Source organism: Ursus maritimus, unplaced genomic scaffold, assembly GCF_017311325.1.
Source record: "Ursus maritimus isolate PB19 unplaced genomic scaffold, ASM1731132v1 scaffold_33, whole genome shotgun sequence".
NCBI classification, from domain to species: Eukaryota; Metazoa; Chordata; class Mammalia; order Carnivora; family Ursidae; genus Ursus; species Ursus maritimus.
Window position 1 is genome coordinate 10,513,446 of NW_024425897.1, and position 13,359 is coordinate 10,526,804.

The following is a 13,359-nucleotide window of genomic DNA, read 5'->3' on the forward strand; positions in this document are numbered from 1 at the left end:
CTTCCTTGGGGTCAGCACTCATGTGATTCTGGTGTGTCAACAGTGCTGAGCTTGGCAAGGGGTCCCCAGGGTACCACTCCATTTCCCAGTGGAGGAGGATGTTGGGGCCATCTCAGGCAGGGGCTATGCTGAGACCCCCAGTAGGACCTGCGCTGTCTGTTTAGAGGCCTATGGAAAGCCACTGTGGTAAATGCTTGTTAACTCAGCTGGGCAGTGCTACGAATTGCTGAGCCTGGAATTCTTCTAGGGGACGTTGGAACCCCAGAGGGAGCTACCTCAGGGTCACCTTCCTCCATTTCATACCCCTTGGCATAGTCAGGGGCTGGAGACACAGCACTGTCTTGTGTTCCCCAGGGATTAGCCTCCCAGATAAGGATACAGGACAAACATTCAGGTCTAATTCAAGGTAGCACTTGCTATATGTTGATTAGAAATGGTAGGATTCCTCTCCTTTGGGTATTTTGAAACATAAATGAACTAATGTATGTGAAAGAGAAGCCTTTTGGAAGGTGCTATGGTTTTATAGAAAGGTTATTTCCTGAAAAAATAGGTCTCGTGGTAACGTTCTCTGCAAGGCAACACCCTTCTCCCACTATTCTCAGGCTGATGTCGGAGAGTTGTGGTTTGCAACTTTTCACATGGAATCAGTTTCAGGTAACCCTGAATGAGGGAAGGCAGTCTGGGGTGTGTCTCCTTGATTCTGGCTGATAGTGACCAAGCTAGGTCAAGGGTGCTTCAGAGAGATCCCCTGCAGGTCATCCCAGGGCCTGTCCGTCCCTTCCTAGACTGTGGACTGTCTCTCATCTAGCAGGAAGCCTGCTTCCTACCTCTGCTTACTTCTTGAAAACATCTGCTACTCTCCAGCTTTTCTGCCGGCCCCCAGTCCAGGCACCATCCCCTCTTACCTGGATTTCTGCAACAACCTCCTCACTGTCTTCCTGTTTCCAGTCAGTTCTCCAAATCACAGGCATATTAAAAAATGGGAATTTAATCATATAACTGCATTGCTTAGAATTCTTGGGTGCCCTAAACCAACTGGACTTAACAGACATATACAAAACACTCATCCAACAAAGCAGAACACATACATTCTTCTCAGGTGCATGTGAAAAATTCTCCATGATACACTAAATGAGATAAATGAAGTAGAGAATAGAAAAGCAATAGAGAAAAATTAGTGAAACCAAAAGTTGGTTCTTTGAAACAATCAGCAAAATTGGCAAAGCTTTCGCTAGACTGATTAGGAAAAAAAGTGAGAAGATTCAAATTAGTAAAATCAGAAATGATTTTACTTACGGGGCATTACGGGGCACCCGGGTGGCTCAGTCCGTTGAGTGTCTGCCTTCGGCTCGGGTCATGGTCTCAGGGTCCTGGGATCAAGCCCCACGTGGGGCTCCCTGCTCAGTGGGTTGTCTGCTTCTCCCTCTCTCTCTCATCCTCCCCCCTGCTCATTCTCTCTCTCTCTCAAATAAATAAATAAAATCTTTAACAAAAAAAAGAAAATGAGGACATTACTACTGACCCTACAGAAATAAAAAGGATTATGAAACAATACTATGAGCAATTGTATGCCAACAAATTAGACAAAATAGATGAAATGGACAAATTCCTAGAAACATAGAAGTTACGAAAACTGACTAAAGAATAAATAGAAAATAATAAGTAAAGAGATTGAATCAGTCCTCTGAAATCTCCCAAAAAAGAAAAGTCCAGGACTTTTGGAGTTCACGAAATTCTACAAAGCATTTAAAGAAGAATTAATACCAATCCTCAAACTTCCAAAAAATGAAGAGGAGGGAAACACTTTCTAACTTACTCTGTGAGTCTGACCCTATACCAAAGCCAAACAAAGACATCACAAGAAAGGAGAACTATAGACCACTATCCCTTAAGAATATGATGTGTAAAACCCCTCAACACAATATCAGCAAACAACATGCAACAGCATATCAAAAGGCTTAGGTACCATGACCAACTGGAATTTACCCCAGGAATGCAAGGATAGTTCAACATAAGAAACCAATCAGTATAATACACTAAATTGATTGAAGGAAAAAACACCTCACATGATCATCTCAGCTGATGCCTAAAAAGGATTTGACAAAATCCAACACCCTTTCATGATAAAAACATCAGCACAGTCAGACTAGGGGGTAACTTCCTCAACATGATAAAGGGCATTTATGAAAAACCCACAGCTAACATCATATTCAATGGTAAAAACCTGAAAGTTTTCCCCTCAGATCAGTAACAAGACAAGGATGCCTATTTTCACCATAGCTATTCTACATTTTATTGGAAGTTCTAGATAAGAAAAGGAAACAAAAGGAAAAATTAGAAAGGAAGCAGAAAAACTTTCTATTAGCAGATAACACAATTCTATACATAGAAAATCCCCAAGAATACACATTCACACACATACAACTATTAAAGCTAATACACAAATTCGGCAAAGCTGCAGGGCACAAGATCAACAAATATCACTTGTATTTCTCTATACTCACAATGAGCAACCCAAAAAGGAAATGAAGAAAATAATTCTATTTAAATACCATCACAAATAATAAAATGCAAAGGAATAAATTTAACCAAGGAGATGAGTTGTTCACTGAAAACTTAAAAAAAAAAAGAAGAAATTAAAGAAGACCTAAGTAAATGGAAAGACGTGTTTATGGATTGGAAGACTTAATATTATTAAGATAACAATGCTGCCCAAAGCAATGTATAGATTCAGTACAATCTGTATCAAAATTCCAATGGCCTTTTTTCTTAGAAGTAGAAAAAACCATCCCAGGGGACCCAAAATAGCCAAAACAATCTTGAAAAAGAAGACAAAGTTAGAGAATTCTTGCCAATTTCAAGACATACTATAAAGCTACAACAATCAAGGGGTGGCTGGGTGGCATACTCAGGTAAGCATCCAACTCTTGATTTTGGCTCCAGTAGTGATCTCAGGGGAATGAGATCTCAGGATCATGAGATTGAGCCCCGCATTGGGCTCCACATTCAGCACAGTCTGCTTGAGTTTCTCTCTCCCTCTCTCTCTTCCTCTGCCCCTCCCCTTAGCATGCTCTCTCTCTAAAAAAAATAAGTGAATCTTTGAAGAAAAACCTACAACAATCAAAACAGTGTGGTACTTGACCTAAGGATAGACATGCAGATCAGTGAAATAAAATTGAGAGTCTAGAAGTAAGGGCAATGGATTTTCAACAAGGGTACCAAGGTCATTCAACAGGGAAAGGATAGTCTCTTCAACAAATGGTGCTGAGATGACTGGATGTCTACATGTAACAGAATGAAGTTGGACCTCTACCTCACACCATATACAAAAACTTACTCAAATGCATCAAAGACCTAAATATAAGGGTTAAAACCATAATACTCTAAGAAAAAAAAGGAGTAAATCTTCATGACCTTGGGTTTGGCAATGGCTTTTTATTTTTTTAATTTTTTTTTTATGAATTTTTTTTTTAAAGATTTTATTATCCATTTGACAGAGATAGAGACAGCCAGCGAAAGAGGGAACACAAGCAGGGGGAGTGGGAGAGGAAGAAGCAGGCTCATAGCAGAGGAGCCCGATGTGGGGCTCGATCCCATAACGCCGGGATCACGCCCTGAGCCGAAGGCAGACGCTTAACCGCTGTGCCACCCAGGTGCCCCTGGCAATGGCTTTTTAGATATGACACCAAAAGCAGAAGCAGCCAAAGACAAAAAATACTTGAATTAGACTTTATCAAAATTTAAAACTTCTGTGCATCTAAGGACACTTCCCAATAAAGGGAAAAGACAACCTGCAGAATGGGAGAGAATATTTGCAAGACATGATTTGATGAGTCTAGAATCTCCGATATTAACGGACAGAGTACTTAAATAGACATTTCTTCAAAGAAGGGATACGAATGGCTAATAAACACATGAAAAGATAGTCAAAATTGTTAGTCATTAAGAAAATGAAAATCAGAAGCACAAGATGCCACTTCACACCCATTAGGATGGCTATTATCAAAACAAAAATCAAAATACAACAACAACAATGGAAAGTAAGTGTTGATGGGGATGTGGAAGATTAGAACCCTCAAACAGTGCCAGTAGGAATGTAAAATGGTGTGGCCACTGGGGAAAATGTTTTAGTGGTTTCTCACTAAGTTAAACATATCATCACCCATATGACCCTAGCAAATCCTGGGTATTATCCTGGCTGTATACCCCAAAGAATTGAAAGCAGGTGTTCAAACAAAAACTTGTACGGGAATGTCCACAGCATCCACTATCCACAAGAGCCAAAAGGTGAACCTAGCCCTAATGTCTGTCATCAGACGAACGGTTAGACCGATGTGGGATAGCCATGCAATGGAATACTAGTGAGTGATGAAAAGGAATGAAGTACTGATACAGGCTACCACGTGGATGAACCTTGAAACCATGTTTCGTAAAAGCGGCCAGATACAGAAGGCCACAGGTTGTGTGATTCTGTGTATATGAAATGTCCAGAATAGGCAAATCCAGAGAGACAGAAGTAATGGTTGCCAGGAGCTGGGGAGAGAAGGGATGGGCAGTGTCTGCTTAGTGGGTACAAGTTTTCTTTTTGGGTGATGAAAATGTTGTGGAACCAGAGGTGATGGTCGCACAACATTGTGAATTATATGGAATTATACACTTAAAATGGCTAACATGTGAAATTTTATGTGTACTTTATCACACACGCACATACATACCCCCCTCAGGTGGCCCGTCAGTGCTCTCAGGGTAAAATCCGAGGTCTTTACGTTGCATGACAGTCTATGGCCTTCTTCCCTCGCTCTCTCCCTGCTCATGGTACTCAGCTTCTGCCTCAGGACCTTTGTACTTGCTGGCCTCTCCTCTCTGCCTAGAACACACCTGCTCCTACTCTTGGCCTGCCTGGCTCTCATCCGTCAGGTTTCAGCTTAATGACGCTTCAGAGTGTTTTAAGTTGTTCCCTTCTCCTAAGACAGCTCCGTGATAGCATCCTTATTTTCTTCCCTGCGATCTGCCATCATTAGTGGACTGGCCTGTTCGTTACTTATTGCCCATCTCTTCCATAAAACCTTAGTTCCTCCAGGGCAGAGAGATCCTGTGTTGTCTTATTTCCATGGTGACCTCAGGGCCCAGCACTGGGCTTGGCATTGGGGTTGGTGCCCAGCGAGGCTTTGTTGTGGGGTCAGCATGCAGAGAAGCCAGGACACCCTCGTCTGTGTTCGGATTGTCCTTGGAGAGGAGGATTGGGGTGTCACCACTGGAGCAGATGAAGGAACTCATGACATTTAATGTGGGGAAAGGAAGGCCAGGCTCTGCTCGTACTGCAAGTTTGAAGGGTCAGAGCATATGAATGAGAATGCAGACCTGTTTTTTGTTTTGGGCTTTTGTTTTTGTTTTTGTTTTTGTTTTTTTGGTTTATTTTGTGGCCCTGGGAGACACCAGCAGAACCAGCGGTGGAAGGGGTGAGACCGATTTCTGCTTAGGCCGAGAAACAAACCAGCGTACTACAAAAGGGAGGGGGATGGTAGGGACATGATGGGAGGCTCCAGCAGAGAGCTGGGCTGGGGGTGGAGGTCCCAAGGATCCTTCAAGGTTCCATTGTTGTCATTCTGGGCTAACTGTGTTTCTTTGCCATTCACTTTCCAAATTCGGTAGAATGTTCTGTGGTACTATGGACAGGGTGTTGAGCCAAGGAGGGTCAGATCTGACCTTGGGCAAGTCACCATGTCAATTGGGAGCTCAGTCTCTTTATCTATAAAATGGATAGTTAGCAGCGAGGCTTCTCACTGAGCTCCCACCAGCTCTGGGGCCTCAGGCAAGCCAGTGAATATTTCCGAGCTCCAGATTCATCTTCAGGACTCCTGCTCAGTTACGAGGAGGATTACATGATGGTACATGATGGGTGCAGCCAATTCCATTCATCCCAGCACTGTGGTTGGGGAGTGTGGCCCGGCACTCATAAATCATCCTGCCCACAGCTGGTAGCAGGTGATAGGACAGAATCATCCGCAGAAGATAAGTACCCAGAGGGTTTGAAAAGCGAAGGGAAAAAATGCTTTTACTCTTAAAATGACCTACCTCCACCAACACGTATTTCCCTGAAATGTGGCACGGCGGCTCCAGAGGGCTGCCTCCCCCGGAAAGGCAGCTCCTCTCCCCTCTGGCTGGGGACGGGCCGCTGGTGGGTGCAGGGGGACGAGTCATGATCATCTTGGGGCTGTGTCTACACCGCCTGAAGGAGTGTCTGGGTCAATCAGGGGTCTGGGTCCCTTCCCCTGCCAGTCCTGCCCCAGCTGTGGGCCTTCTGCAGAGCCCAGGACCTGGACACGCTCCTGGTCCCCCGCCCTCACCAGCCCATGTCTGCCTCTGCTCTCTTGCAGACGTGAACTGACCCCTTGGACACCTGAAACTTGGCCTTTTGAGCTTTACAGTTTTATATTGGTGGCCTTGACTTGCTAGTTGTCTAAACTGGGCCAAAAGAAGGAACCACCTATTTCCAGGCCACAGTGGTTTTTATCATATATATAAAAACGCCTAGTAGATCCCCGCACAGTATGTGACCTTGTACATTAACCTGTCAGGGGGAGTGAACGTCATTCAAATGGCACGGTCCTCCATGAACTCAAACTCCACGAACGAGGCGTGACAGTTCCCACGGAGGTTAGAATGAGTTGCGGGTGAATTAGTGCAGTGTAAGGTAGGAGGCTGTCACCACCGGGGTGGGTGGGAGAGGGGAACGACGTCAGGGAAAGCTACTTATAGGAGCTGAGACCTGAGGTGGGCTTTGAGGGACAAGAAGGATTTGGAATATGGAGATGGAGGTGAGGGGGGCAGGGAAGAAGGAAGACTCTCCAGGCAGTGGGGATGGGAATGGCTAGAGCAAAGGAATGGATGTGTTCAGGGACAGTGGGGCTTCTGTGTGGCTGGGGACACTGCGTTGAGTTTGGGCTGCATCATCCCTCAGCCTGGCAGTCACCAAGGGGAGACTGGGGATCAGTCTGGTAGGGGTGGCCTTGGCAAGATCTGGGGCTAGGGCCGCCACCCGGCTGGGGGCACAGGGCTCCTGGAGGGAGGATGGTAGCCAGAAGGCCTGACTGGTTCAGCAGCCACCTGCCCGTCCCGGGAGGCCCCAAGCACACTTGGTCAGTAGCAGAAGTCCCCACACAGCAGAAGGACCTCCTTTTTTGCCCAGGGACCTTGCATCAGATGGTTTGAGCACCTCAATTATTTGGACCTCTTTGAGAAGGAGTTTGCTTAACAGCTGCCGTTGGGCTCTTCCCCAGGAAGGGCTGATTTGCCTGCACCGTTCAGAGAGAAGCGAAATGCTTACACATATTTCAAATTATAAGGATTTGAAAGCAGTGAAGCATCACGTCCCGTCAAATGCCCTATAATCCAATGGCCTTTGCTCCAGTCAATTTGCTTAGCAGAGACCCCCAGATTCCCTCCTACCTATGTATTTGGGGTGTGGGCTTGGGGTTCCTTGCCTGAGTTTACTTATCCTTATTTGTTACACCTAATTATTATGTCACGTTGATCAGGCCCCGAGAGATCAGAAGCACATAGCACTTACAAAAATGACATTGACATTGTTGTCAAATCTTTCTTTCCACTACACGGGGGAAAAAGATCTTTCTTTTAACTTTCTTGTAAATAATCACTAAAGAAAATGAGTTTTTAGCCAAAAACTGGCAGACTTCTCCAAGTGCACGAGGGGATGTTCAAACTCCCTAGATGCTGTTTTTTCATTTAATGCTCCCTCTGTTTATGGTTGCTTTTTATTGTTGGCACTAGGCTGCTTTTCTGTGAAAGAAAGAAAGCAGTCCGGCAATGTGAGGTTGCTTGAAGCCGAAATGTTCTTTATAAAAGTAAAGTGCATGCATATGTCCCGAAGGGCTTTTGATTAGTGTCCTTTTGTGTCCGGGAGACTGAGCCGTGTGTGGGGAACTCAGAGATGAGCAGGCGCAGGCCTGGACCCAGCCTTGGAGGAGATCTCTGGTGGGGGTTGAGAGTAGGCTACCTGGGTGCCCCTGACCCTTCAGAGGGTGAAATGAGCTATGCTGAAGTGGAGTAAGAGGCCAAGGACACAGGGACATGGGCCCCAGAACCTGTCGCGGGAAAAGGGAGCTGACATTGGACCCAGTGGCCGCCCAGCCCAGGCCAGTATTCCCACAAGGAGGGGGCAGAGGATATGGGATGAGGGGGGCAGGCTGAGCCCCCCTATCAGACGGGGCAGGTTGAGGGGACTTCCACAAGGGAAAGTGGAAGGAAGGATTACAGGACATGGCCCCAGTCAAGAGGACCCACTGGAACTGAGAGCGATGGCAGGCATGGATGTGGGGTCCACCGTGATGATATACACTGACCCCTGCGCTTCACTGACTCCAGGCCACGTGGCTCACTTCTCTCCAGCCTCTGCTCTCTCATCGGGTCCTGTCCTCCTGGCTGCTGTCCCTCGTCCCTTTGGTCTGCGGTGCTATAGGCAGCCAGGCCCCAAAGCTGACCATGACTTGTAGAGATGCCTCAAGGGATGAGGTCAGCAGGCCAAGGCTGCGTGGGACCAGTTCTTGCTAGGTCTGGGGCTGGCTGCCCTGGTGCTTTGGGAAGGCTTGGAGTCTGTCTGCAGCCACTGTGTGCTCTGATCCACAGGACCCAGAAGTGCTCTTGGCCTCCATGTCCGCTTTATGGTGAGGAGGGCGCTGCTCATTTTGGCAGCTACCTTGTTTGTTGTTGGTTTTATTTTTTACTTATTTACTTTTTAAATTTTATTTTATTTAAATTCAATTAATTAACATATAGTATGTTATTAGTGTCGGTTTGTTTTAAATGAGGTTCTCTTTTCCTTATTTATCATCCTTACTGCTTCTTAGAAAGAAATGAACCCACCTGTCCCTACTCTCCTCGGCCGCGTCTTCTGTTCCCCCTCTCTGCCAGAGGGCTCCTCCCTCCCTAGCCTCCTCCCTGTGCTCCTCACTCACACCCCACCCTGTTGTGTGGCCAGCCCTGCTCCCCTCCCCCTGTCCTTTGTTCTTTCTTGGAGGTTCTCTTTCAGCCTCCTGGAAGCCTGTCTCTGGTGCTGACTGGCCCCAGGTGTACCCGACTCCCTTACCTGGAGCTGTTCTGCAGGGGTCCTGCTGCTCATCTCTGACCTCCTGCAACTTCACTGGAGGGGAGGTTGGGGAAGGGTCTAGATGACCTGTCCAGCCCAGAGCAAGTTCTTGCATCGTCTTTGGCCACCTCCTAGTGCTGTCCCCTCTCCCTCTTCCCGCCTCAAGGAAGCCTTCTATCGACATGTTGCCACTGCTGACCACATCTCGCTCCCTCCATCACTGATTGTCCCCACATCTGTCTTCAAGCTCCTGAAGTCCCTTGTCCCCTGCTTTCTTCTGTCCACCCAGCCTTCCCACTGTGCAGCCTTCCCTGTGGGTCCCCTGTGTGGCCCCTACCTTGCCGGGCCCTTCTTGGCCTCTTGAACTTTTAGCACACCCACCTGTGAAACCCAAGCTGTGATCATTCTGCTTGTGTCCTCCCGTGAGCCTCTGCCCAGATGCCACGGAGCGCTGGAGACAACGTCTGCACCTTTGTAGGCCAAGCTGCCGAAAGGTCGTGCTTTCTGCCCCAGGCAGTGTGCCAGGCCTGGGGAGCCCAAGAGCAGCGAGCATGCAGAGCTCTAAGAGGCTGGTGGCTGGGGCCTCTGGTGAAGTCCTGGGAGGCTAATTAGGGGACATTCCAGCGGGGCTGGAGATGGGCAGGGACCCATGTCACCAGAGAGAGCAGATTCACCAGCCTTTCAGGACAATCTTTCTTTTGTCTCAGATTTACAAGATTTTTCTCATGTGTTATTAGAAGAATCTATGTGAGGGAGGGTACGGAATCTTCTGATATTCTGACGAGGAGCCAGGCAACCCCAGGGCTAGATGATTTACTCTTTCAGCACCTTCTGAAATGTGGGCCCCTTCTGACAGTGGAAGGCTTTATCTAGGGTCTGCAGCTGCCATCTGGTGGCTGAATCAAGGCCCTTCGGAGGTTGTGCTGGGCCTGCTGGGGCTGGCTTGCTCATGTGCCTTTGCTCACTCACTTGTCTTTTTAAAAAGGTCCCTGTGGGGTCATCAGAATGTGGTACCTTTGGGGAGAAGAACACCAGGAGAAATAATTTATATTCAGGTGGCCCCCTGCTCTGAGAGGGGCAAGGGACCAAGGCCAGGGTCATGGCCACCTTCAGCATCGGCCTCCTCCCCGTGCCACTCAGTCATCCAAATCTTGTCATCTTGGTGCCCCAGCTGGGATTGCTCCCCACCATCTCAGCCCTCAGGTCCACCAGGGCCCTCGGCCATGGGGCTTGTCCTCAAGTTCCCGGGGCTTGTCCTCTGGTTGGCACACCCTTGCGTCTTCAGCTGTGCCTTGATATCACAGATCCCATCTCCCTCCCTCACATAGCTACCTCTGGACCCTGGGGCTCTGGCTCAGTAATTCGAAGTCCAAGTCTGACCCCTTTTTGGCTGCCACAGCAGCTACCCTCTCAGTACCCTACTAGACCTCTGGCTCCTCCTCTAGCAGCTGCCTTCCCTTTTCTTATTCTCCTTTGCTTGGCCTGGCCCAGGGTCTGTCCCCCAGTCCCTACTGAGAGGGGTCTTCCCCCCTCGCCTGATTGTCCAACTTCCATCCACACCCACATGTCCTTCGCCAAACCATGGGGCAGCCAGGGAAGCAGACAACCCTTGGCTTGAATCCCAGCCGTGCCATTTACTAGCTGGGTCACTTAGGCAAAGTCGCTTGACCACTCTGTGCCTCGGTTTCCTTACCCTGAAAGTGGGTCTATTGATAAAGACCACCTAAGGTTGTCTTAAATCATATTACAAACTGCTCAGCTCAGCAACTGGAGCGTGGCTGCTCAGTTGACAGCAGTGAGGCCGTTGCTTTTTTGGTGATGACCCTTCGGTTCTGCACATTCTGCCTTCAGGCGGGAGTAGTAGGGCCCCTTCCCTGAGCCAGGGTACGTATGTCACACAGCCAAGCTTTGGGGGCAGCCCTTCCCAACCGCATAGATCAGCACACCCTCAAACCCAGGGCTTCTGCTGGGCCCTTATCCATGCCTGCCCCGCTAGTGTGGGTCCCCTGACAGCTTCCTTTCCCATCTTCCAGTGGCTCCTGAAGTCCTTGCCACTCTACATACCCTCACTACCCCAGCAAAACACCCTGCCTCCTTCTCATTCCATAGAACAAAACAGTTCACCTTCTGGACCACCTCAGCTCTCTACCATCAGACTTAGCAACCTCCCTGCGTCCACCCCTGTGTGACTCCAGTGGGACCTGGTTCCACTGCTATTCTCCTTTCTCTCTTATACCCTCAGCTTCTCTCCTGGCTTCTTCTCCCTGTTCCACCTGACCCACTGCCCGCTGCCTTGAAACTGCCCTCATCATAGTCTTAGGTTACCTTCCAGACCTGGAAGTTGGACCAGTAGTAAACCCGAGAGTCCTGTTTACTCCTGCCCTCCGTCGCCTCTCATGTTCAGCTGTCACAAGATCCTGTGAGCGCCAGCCCTGAACAGTTTTGCACCTGCCTGCTGCCCTTCATATGCATGGCCTCCGCCTTGGTTTGGCCACCTGGCCTCCCAGATTCTGGACTCCAGAGTCTTCCATTAGAGACTCTCCAACCGTCAGAGTGAGTCTTCTAAAATGCAATTCAGCTTGATTCCAGTCCTCGCTAGGATGAATTGAGAACACTTCACTTTGTTCAGCTAGGAAATCTGGACAGAACGCATGGGGCAGCTATTTAAGCACCCTGGAAATTAAGTAGCCACAAGCAGATTGGAGAAGACCATTATTTGAAGTAACAATGAACAGGTGGCAAGTTTACGACCTTTTCCCTTCCAGTATTTTCCAGTCTGGACTTGGGGGAGACTCATGAGCACGCAGACAGAGAGAGCTCCAGGACAGGCCCTCTTGTTCAGGCCCAAGGAGCAGGAAAGTTCTCCTGGCAGTGATAGTAGCAGCAGGGGGCTGCAGGTGCCCAAGGCTTTGAAGGAAATCCTGCCCTCCAGGAGAAAGTGTTGTGGTCCCAAGAGGGTGAGTGAGAACCCCTGTCGCATTCTTCTCTTTCTCTTCCCACCCACTTGGCCCCAGATGTGGGTGCAGTGATGGGAAATGGGCAGTGGGGATAAGTAAATAAAGCCCCAGTCTTGAGCCAGAGGACAGAAAGAAGGAGCTCTTGGGAACTGGAAAATACCAAGATATCACAGAGAGGAGCTTGGGAAAGTGACCCTGTAAAGTTGTTTATGAAATCCTAGGTTCACGTCCAAGATGCACGTGCATGAATCAGATTCTAAACAGCATATTTGGAGAACTGAACTAAAAGCCACATGAACACCAAGATCCCAATGGCCACTGACTGGCATATAGGAGGGAGAGATTCAAATAGCACTGCAAAGGCATTGAAAAGGGAACTGATAATGAAACCATCAGCAGAAGAAGGTTGGTCAGAACTCGTGGCTTGAACCCAACTAGGTCAATTGCCTGCTAAAATGAAAATATTGAAGTACCCACATCAGGAATGAAAGAAGCAATTAGCCGTATAGTTCCATAAAATAATAAGGGAATACTACAAATAACTCTACCCACAGTTCTGACAACTTAGATGAAACAAATGGATTCTTCAAAAATCATAAACTCCAAAATGCACCCAAGATCAAGTGTATAACCTGAATAATCCTATAACATTAAAGAAATTGCATTCATAGTTTAAAACCTTTCAAAAAATAAAAAAGAAGAAGAAGAAGAAGAAAGAAGGAAGAAGGAAGAAGAAGAAATAATATTCAGGCTCAGGCAATTTCATTGGTGAATTCTACCAAACATTTGAAGAAGTAATAACACCATTTGCACAGCCTCTTCCAGAAAACAGAAAAGGAGGAAACACTTCCCAGTGCATTACCCTGATATCAAATGGGACAAAGATAGTACAAGAAAAGAAAACTTTGGACCAATATTTCTCATGAACATAGATGAAAATATCAACAAACTATTAGTAGTTTGAATATAGCAATATATAAGTAGAATAATACACCATGATTGAGTGGGATTCATACTAGCTGTGCAATATGGGTTCAGTATTTGAAAAGCAATCAGTGGAATCACCATATTAATGGTCTAAATAAAAACTACATGATCATGTCAATTAATGCAAAAAAAGCACTTGAAAAAATTCAGTATCATTCATGGTAAAAAAGTTCAGCAGGGGTGCCTGGGTGGTTCAGTTGGTTAAGTATCTGCCTTTGGCTCAGGTCATGATCCCAGGGTGCTGGGATCAAGCCCTATATGGGGCCCCACATCAGGCTCCCTGCTCAGCGGGGAGCCTGCTTCTCCCTC